The 9,338-nt window shown below is 37.4% G+C and overlaps 1 protein-coding gene across 1 annotated transcript in view; it reads left to right on the forward strand.

Moving 5' to 3' along the window:
• KIF4A (kinesin family member 4A) overlaps window positions 1-9,338 on the forward strand; it is a 123,905-nt gene that overhangs the window by 85,065 nt on the left and 29,502 nt on the right. The gene's annotated exons all lie outside the window — the stretch shown is intronic.

The following is a 9,338-nucleotide window of genomic DNA, read 5'->3' on the forward strand; positions in this document are numbered from 1 at the left end:
GAATTTTATAAAAATCGAATCATACAGTATATTTTCTTTTTCTGGGTTTCATTCAGTGTTAATATTTCAAGATTCATTCATGTGACTGTGTGTATCAATACTTCTTTCCTTTCTAATGCTGAATGGCCTCCTGTTGTATGGCTATACCACAGTATGTTTATCCAGTCATCTGTTGATGGACATTTTATGTTGTTTCCAGTTTTTTTGCTATTACAAATACTGTACTGAACATCTGTGTGCAAGTCTTTGTGTGGATATGTTTTATTTCTTTGGTGAAGATAACCGAAGAGTGGACTGGCTGGTGGGTATATATTTTAACTTTTAAGCAACTGCTTTGTTGTCAAAGAGTTATACCTTCCTACTAGCAATTTATGGATGTTCTTCTTACTGTACATTCTTACCAATACTGAGTATGGTCAGTCTTTTCAATCTTAGGTATTCTAGTGAAGGGGTAGTGGTACCTCATTGTTGGTTTAGTTTTCATTTCTCTTATGACTAATGATGCTGAGCATTATTTCCTGTGCTTATTTGCCAAAATATATGTTCAGATCTTCCCCCATTTTTTTCATTAGGTTGTCTTTTTTCTCACTTTTCAGTAGAATTCTTTATATATACTTGATATATCCAACAAAGGACTTTTATGTTTTATAAAAATTTCCTCCTGGTCTATGACTTGCCTTTCCCTTTTTTAACAGTGTCTTTTGAAAAACAAGCTTTATAAATTTGATGCCATCCAATTTATTGACATTTTTTCTTTTATGTTTAATGGGTTTCATGTCCTGTTTAAGAAATCTTCGCCAAACCCAAGGTCACTAAGATTTCTAAGTTTTCTTCTAGAATTTATATAGTTTTAAGCTTTATATTTAAGTCCATGATTGATTCATTTTGACTTGACACCTTTGGGAAAATCAACTGTCCATAGGTCATTTTCTAGATTCTACTCCATTGATCTACATGTCTATCTTTATGCCAGTACCAACAAGTTTTGATTACACTAGCTTTATAATAAGTCCTGAGGGGTGTCCAGCTTTGGCTCAGGTCATGTCTCATAGTTTGTGGCTTCAATCCCTGCTTCAAGCTCTGAGCTGACAGCTAGCTCAGAGCCTGGAGCCTGCTTCAGATTCTGTGTCTCCCTTTCTCTCTGACCCTCCCCTGCTCATGCTCTCTCTCTCTCTCTCTGTCTCTCAAAAATAAATAAAAAATATATATATAATAAGTTCAGATATCCGGTAGTATAAGCTCTCCAAAGTTGTTATTCTTTTTCGAAATTGTTTTGGGAAAACTGGGTCCTGTGCATTTTCATATAAACTTTAAAATAAGCTTATCATTTCTACAAAAAGTCTGCTGGGAGTTTGATTAGGACTGCGTAGAATCTAGACATAAATTTGAGGAGAATTTATATCTTAACAATATTAAGTGTTTTGATTTATGAACAAAATGCATCTGTCCATTTATTTAAAACTTTAGGGGCGCCTGGGTGGCTCAGTCGGTTAAGCCTCCAACTTCGGCTCAGGTGAGATCTCACATTTGTGGGTTCAAGCCCCACGTCGGGCTCTGTGCTGACAGCTAGCTCAGAGCCTGGAGCCTGCTTCTGGTTCTGTGTCTCCTTCTCTCTCTGCCCCTCCCCCTCTCATGCTCTGTCTCTCTCTGTATCAAAAATAAATAAAACATAAAAAAATTTTTAAAAACCTTTAATTTTTCTCTGTAGTGTTTTAGTTTTCAGCATACAGGTGTTACACATCTTTTGTCAAATATGTTCCTTAGTATTTCATATTTTTATGATATTGGAAATATTTTTTATTTCAGTTTATAAATGTTTGGATATATTTGTTCTTGTATCTTTTTTATAGAGTCTACATAGACAATCATGTCATTTGCAAATGGGACAATTTTATTTACTTATCTTTAAATTTTTTAACATTTATTTATTTTTGAAAGACAGAGAGAGACAGCATGAGCAGGGGAGGGACAGAGAGAGAGGGACACACAGAATCCGAAGCAGGCTCCAGGCTCTGAGCTGTCAGCACAGAACCCAATGCGGGGTTCGAACCCACGAACTGTGAGACCGTGACCTGAGCTGAAGTTGGACGCTCAACCGACTGAGCCACCCAGGCGCCCCTTATTTACTTATCTGCTCTGTACACCTCTTTTTTTTTAACTTGAACTTGTCATATTGTACTTGCTAGAACTTCTAGTAAAATATTGAATAGAGTAGGTGAAAAGGAATATCTTTGCTTTGTTCCAAATCTTAGGGAAAAAGCATTCAATCTTTCACCATTAACTGTGATATTAACTGTAGGTTTTTTTACATGTCCTTTATCAGGTTGAAGAAGTTCCTGTCTATTCCTAGTTTGCGGAAAGTTTTTTATCATGAATGGACATTCAAAGATTTTTTTCCAAATCATATAATTTGTTTTTTATTCTGTTAGTATGACAAATGACATTGATTTTTTTTCAATTTTATTAAGGCATATCTGACATACAGTAAGACTTACCTTCTTTAGCGTACAGTTCCAAGAGTTTTGACAACATATACAATTGATTAACCACCATCACAGTCAAGATATAGAATAATTCTGTTATCTTCCCAAATTCCTCTATACCCACTTTGTAGTCAGTTCCTCGCACTTCCCTAGCACTTGGCAAACACTGATGTGTATTCTGTTATAATTGTTTTTTCTTGGCATCAGTGTCACATAAATAGAAACATTCAGTATGGCTTCTTTAACTTAGCATAACACATTTCAGATTCATTTATGTTATTGCCTCTATCAATAATTTCTGCCTGTTGTTTTCTGAGTTGTATTCTGTTGTATGGACGTACCACAGTTCATCTATTCACCTATTAAAGGATATCTTGGATTTTTTCCAGTTTTTGGTGATTATGAATGAAGCTGCTATAAAAACGTTTATGTACAGGTTTCTGTGTAAACATACAAAAACATTTCACTTGAGTAAACACCTAGGAGTGGGATTGCTATAGGTCATATGTTAAGTCCATGTTTAACTTTATAAGAAACTGCCGAGTTGTTTATCCAGTTTTTCCACTCCTGATATATAGAAATACAATTGATATTTGTATATTAACTTCTATCTTCTGACTTCATTAGTTTAGTAGCTATTTTGTAGGTTCTTTGAGATTTTCTACATGGGCATTCATGCTATCTGTAAATAGTTTTCTTTCTTCCTTTCTAATCTGAATGTCTTTTATTTCTCTTACTTCCCCTATTACATCAGCTTCGACCTTCAGGATGATGTTGATTAGGAATGGTGATAGTAGAAACCATTCTATCTGATCCTGATCTTGGGGAAGGATTCAATCTTTCACCATTAAGCATAACATTAGCTTAGGTTCTTCACAGATACCCTTTGTCAGATTGAGGAAGTTCTTATGTATTCTTAGTTTATTGTAAGTTTTTATTCTCCAAGCATATAAATTTTGTCAAATTCTATTTTTAAATTTATTTATTTTAATTCAAGTTAGTTAACATACAGTGTAGTGTTCGTTTCAGGAATAGAACCTAGTGATTTATCACTTACATATGACACCCAGTGCTCATCCCAACAAGTGCCCTTCTTAATACCCATCACCCGTTTATCCCATCACCCCCAACTACCTCCCCTCCAGAAAACCTGAGTTTGTTCTCTGTATTTAAGAGTCTCTTATAGTTTGCCTCCCTCCCTGTTTTTATCTTATTTTTCTTTCCCTTCCCCTGTGTTCATCTATTGTGTTTCTTTTATTCCACATATGAGTGAAATCATATATTTGTCTTTCTCTGCCTAACTTATTTTGCTTAGCATAATACCCTCTAGTTCCATCCACATTGTTGCAAATGGCAAGAAATCATTCTTTTTGATTGCCAAGTAGTATTCCTCTGTGTGTGTGTGTGTGTGTGTGTGTGTGTGTGTGTGTGTGTGTGTGTATACACCACATCTCCTTTATCTACTCATCAGTTGATGGACATTCGGGCTCTGTCCATAATTTGGCTATTGTTGTTAGCACTGCTATAAACTTTAGGGTAGATGTACCCCTATGAATCAGCATTTTTGTATCCTTTGTATAAATACTTAGTAGTGCAATTGTTGAGTCATAAGGTAGTTCTATTTTTAATTTTTTGAGGAACCTCTGTACTGTCTTCCTGAGTAGCTGCCCCAGTTTGCCTTCCCAACAACAGTGCAAAAGCGTTTCCCTTTCTAAGCATCCTCACCAATATCTGTTGTTTCCTGAGTTGTTAATTTTAGCCATTCTGACCAGTGTGAGGTGGTATCTCATTGTGAATTTGATTTGTGTTTCCCTGGTGATGAGCAATGATGAGCATCTTTTCATGTGTCTGTTAGCCATCTGGATGTCTTCTCCCCATTTCTTCACAGGACTCTTTGTATTTTGGGTGTTGAGTTTGATAAGGTCTTTATAGGTTTTGGTACTAACCCTTTATCTGATATGTCGTTTGCAAATATCTTCTCCCATTACATCAGTTTTCTTTTAGTTTTATTGATTTTTTTCTTTGCTGTGCAGAAGCTTTTTATCTTGATGAGGTCCCAATAGTTCATTTTTCCTTTTATTTCCCTTGCCTCCAGACACATGTCTAATAAGAAATTGGTATAACCAAGGTCAAAGAGGTTGCTGTCTGTATTCTCCTGTAGGATTTTGATGGTTTCCTGTCTCACATTTAGGTCTTTCATCCATTTTCAATTTGTTTTTATGCATGATGTAAGAAAGTGGTTCAGTTTCATTCTTCTGCATATCGCTGTCTAGTTTTCCCAGCAACATTTGCTGAACAGACTGTCTTTTTTCCATTGGATACTCTTTCCTGCTTTATCGAGGATTAGTGGACCATACATTTGTGGATCTATTTCTGGGTTCTCTATTATGTTCCATTGATCTGTGTGTCTGTTTTTGTGCCAGTACCACACTGTCTTGATGATTATAGCTTTGTAATACAGCTTAAAGTCTGGAATTGTGGTGCTTCCAGCTTTGGTTTTCTTTTTTAACATTACTTTGGCTATTTGGGATCTTTTCTGGTTTCATACAAATTTTAGGATTGTTTGTTCTAGCTCTGTGAAGAATGCTGGTGTTATTCTTTTTTAATTTTTTATGTATATTTATTTTGAAAGAGAGAGACAGCATGAGCAGGGGAGGGGTAGAGAGAAAGGGAGAGGGAAAGAATCCTAAACAAGCTCCACACTGTCAGTGCAGAGACCAACATCAGCCTCAAACCCACAAACCATGAGATCATGACCTGAACCAAATCTAAGAATCAAACTGTTAACCAACTGAGCCACCCAGGTTCCCCAGTGCTGGTGTTCTTTTGATAGGGATTGCACTGAATGTATAGATTGCTATGTATATGTATATGTATATATATATGTATATGTGTATGTATATGTATAAATACACACAGTGGAATATTATTCAGCCATAAAAAGAGACTATTTGCAAAGAGTAACCAAAAGAGAGTTGAGGTAGATATACTATTAACACATATAATAGACTTTAAGTCAGAGACTGACAAGGATGCCAGATCCATTCAATGGAGAATGAACACTTATTCAACAAATGGGGCTGGGACAAGTGTATTTCCACAGGCAAAATAATAAATTTGGACCTTACATCACATCACATCACATCACATCCAAAATTTACTCTAAGTGAATAAAACCTAAAATAAGAGCTAAAAGCAGGGGCACCTGGGTGGCTCAGTCAGTTAAGCGTCCGACTCGGCTCAGGTCATGATCTCACGGTTCTTGGGTTCGAGCCCCACGTTGGACTCTGTACTGACAGCTAGCTCACAGCCTGGAGCCTGTCTTTGGATTCTGTATCTCCCTCTCTCTCTGACCCTCCCCTGCTCTCTCGCTTTCGCTCTCTCTCTCTCTCTCTCTCTCTCTCTCTCTCAAAAGTAAATAAAACATTTTTAAAAACTTTTTAAAAGAGCTAAAAGCATAAAATTCTTAGAAGAAAAAAATGAGAGTAAATCTTTATGACCTCAGACTTGACATTGGATTCTTAGATATAATAACAAAATCATGAGCAACAAAGAAAAATAGATAAATTGGATTTCATCAAAATTAAAAACTTTTAGGGCACCTGGGTGACTCAGTCATTTAAGTGTCCAATTCTTGGTTTGGACTCAGGTCATGATCTCATAGTTTGGGAGTTCAAGCCCCATATCAGGCTCTGCACTGAGAGTGTGGAGCCTGCCTGGGATTCTCTCTCTTCCTCTCTCGCTCTGCCCCTCCTTCACTCTCTCTGTCTCCCAAAATAAATAAACTTAAACAAATTTTTTTTGAAAAAAAATTTTTTAACTTTTGTGCATCAAAGGACATTCTCAAGAAAGTGAAAGATAGCCTACAGAATGGGAGAAAATATTTTGGGTGCCTATCCAGGCACAGTCAGTTAAGTGTCTGATTCTTGGTTTTGGCTACAGGTCTTAATCACATGGTTTCATGAGTTCAAGCCCTACATCAGGCTCCATGCTGACAGTGCAGTGCCTACTTGGGATTCTCTGTCTCCTCCTCTCTCTGTCCCTCCCCTACTTGTGCCATCTGTCTTTCTAAAAATAAATAAACTTTTAAAAAATGGGAGAAAATATTTGGAAGTCATATATCTGGTAAGGGTTAATAACCAGAACATAGAGAACTCCTACAGCTCAACAACAGAAAGATAAACAACCCAAGGCAACTGGGTGGCTCAGTTGGTTAAAGTGTCCAACTCTTGATTTTGGCTCAGGTCATGATCTCATGGTTTGTTGGTTCAAGCCCTGTATCAGGGTCTGGACTGATGGCACGGAGCCTGCTTGGTTTTCTCTCTTCTCTTCTCTTCTCTTCTCTTCTCTTCTCTTCTCTTCTCTTCTCTTCTCTTCTTTCTGTCTCTCTCTCTCTCTCTCTCTCTCTCTCTCTCTCTCTCTCTCTCTGCCTTTCCCCTGCTTGCACATACATGCTCTCTCTCTTTCTCTTTCACAAATAGTCATTTTGGGGGCACCTGGGTGGCTCAGACCATTGAGCGTCCGGCTTCGGCTCAGGTCATGATCTCATGGTTCAGGGGTTCGAGCCTCACATTGGGCTCTGTGCTGACAGCGCAGAACCTGGAACCTGCTTCGGATTCTGTGTCTCCCTCATTCTTTGACCCTCCCCTGCTCGAGCTGTCTCTCTCTGTCTCTCAAAAATAAATAAAAAATATTTTTTTTAAAATAGTCGTTTTTAAAAAAGATAACTCAACTTAAAAATGGGTAAAGGACTTGAATAGACATTTCTCCAAAGAAAATATAGAAATGGCCAGTAAGCATATGAAAAGATGCTTATTCTTAGTCATTAGAGAAATGAAAATAAAATCTATAATAATATATCCTCTTCACACCTACTAGGATGTGGTTTTTAACAAAAAAAATTAGTAGCAAGTTTTGGTGAAGTTATGGAGAAGTTGGAACCCTTATATATTGCTGCTGGGAATGTAAAATGGTACCATTGCTGTAGAAACGTTTGAAAATTCCTCAAAAAGCTAAACATCAAGGAAGCCTGGGTGGCTCATTCAGTTAAGTATCTGACTTTGCCACAGGTCATGATCTCACAGTTTGTGAGCTCGCACAGTTGAGGCTCGATGGTGACAGCTTGGAGCCTGGAGCCTGCTTCTGATGTGACACTTCCAGAAGTGTCTCCTTCTCTCTCTCTGCCCCTCCCCCACTAATGCTCGCTTGCTCTCTCTCTCTCTCTCTCTCTCAAAAACTAAAATAAACATTAAAAAAAGCTAAACATGTAATTACCACATGACCCAGCAAATCTACTCCTAGGTATATACCAAAGAATGAAAACAAGTATTCAAATAAAAACTTGTTCACAAATGTTCATAGTAGCACTATTCACAATAGTCAATGTGTAGAAGCAACCTAAACACCTCTCAACAGATGAATGGATAAACAGAATATTTTATGTATCACATAGACACACACACACACCACGGAACATTCTGTACTTGGCAAGAGGAAGAAATGACATAGTGACTGATATGTGCCAGAAAATGAATGAACCTTGAAAACATTATGCTAAGTGAAATAACCAGCTATAGAAGGACAAATATTACATTGTTCCACTTATATGAAATATCTAGAATAGGCAGATTAATACAGACAGTATATTAGAGGTTACCAGGAGCTGAGGGTAAGTCTAATGGCTAGAGTTTTTGTTTGGAGTGATGAAAATATTTTAGAAACAGTGGTGATGGTTATACAACATTTTGAATATGATGCTACTGGATTTGTACACTTATAAATGTTCAAAATCACAAATTTTATGTTATATATAATTTACCAAAATACAAAAATTTAAAAACAAGTAGACAAGTAGGCAATCTGCCTTTGATCACTATGGATGATATCCCAGCCCCTTCCAGCTCCAAGTCCCTGACAGCTTCCATATCTGTAAAATATTAATAATAATCCCCACCCTTCCTCACTCATGCTTGTTGTAAGAATCAATTTAAATACGGAACAACACAGGGCTTTCTAAACTGCAAAGGACTGACTGAAGTCAGGTGTCATTATTATCTTAGAGGCTTACACATAAACCACCACAATAAGTTGGTCTTCCGTACTGTGTTATAAGACATATTTGTTTTGCATATCTTGTAGTTCAGAGGCAATTTCAATTACAGTATCAGTTTCCAATGACACCATGCCTAGCCCATGAAACTTCACAATTGACCAGACTGGTAGGAATCTCTGGTCTGACTGATTGTGATTACAACTTTTCCAATAACAGTATACTTTTTTAAGATCTCTTCCACATGCTTATCACAAAAGATTAATTCATCTGTGATTTCAGAAAACAGATAAAAGAGGAAGTAAAAAGCAAATAAACAAGCAAAAAAAGCATTGAAGCTTCCAGTTTTTCTCAGGGATACTAAGGAGAGTTCCTGGGGAGCCAACAAGGTATGCAGTGCCAGAGAGTATAGTGGGACTCAACAAAGTGGCAATGGTATCCAGCTTTCGAAACAGCCCCCAGACCAAGACCTACCACAGGCACAGTCAGCTTCCTGAGAAGGTTCTTCAGCCTTTTCAGATGTGCTAAGCAGAATGTTTTAGAAAGACTTCCCAGAGGGTACCTGGCACATCACCCCACTCTTGGCACTGAAGTAAGAGTGCTCACAGAAAAACACAGTCTTGGACTAAATTCGCTTAGAGAAAAGAAGGGGAAAGAATCCCCACACAGCAACTAAAGAACATCCTGAAGTGAAAAGCCAAGGCCAAGACCTTTAAACAAGGCTGTGAGGCCAGAACTCGGAAAGAGTGTATTTCAGTATTCTGCTTCATACACACTCAAACTCCAGAACCCCATTTGCCCTTACC

Source organism: Suricata suricatta, chromosome X (genome assembly GCF_006229205.1).
Source record: "Suricata suricatta isolate VVHF042 chromosome X, meerkat_22Aug2017_6uvM2_HiC, whole genome shotgun sequence".
NCBI lineage: Eukaryota > Metazoa > Chordata > Mammalia > Carnivora > Herpestidae > Suricata > Suricata suricatta.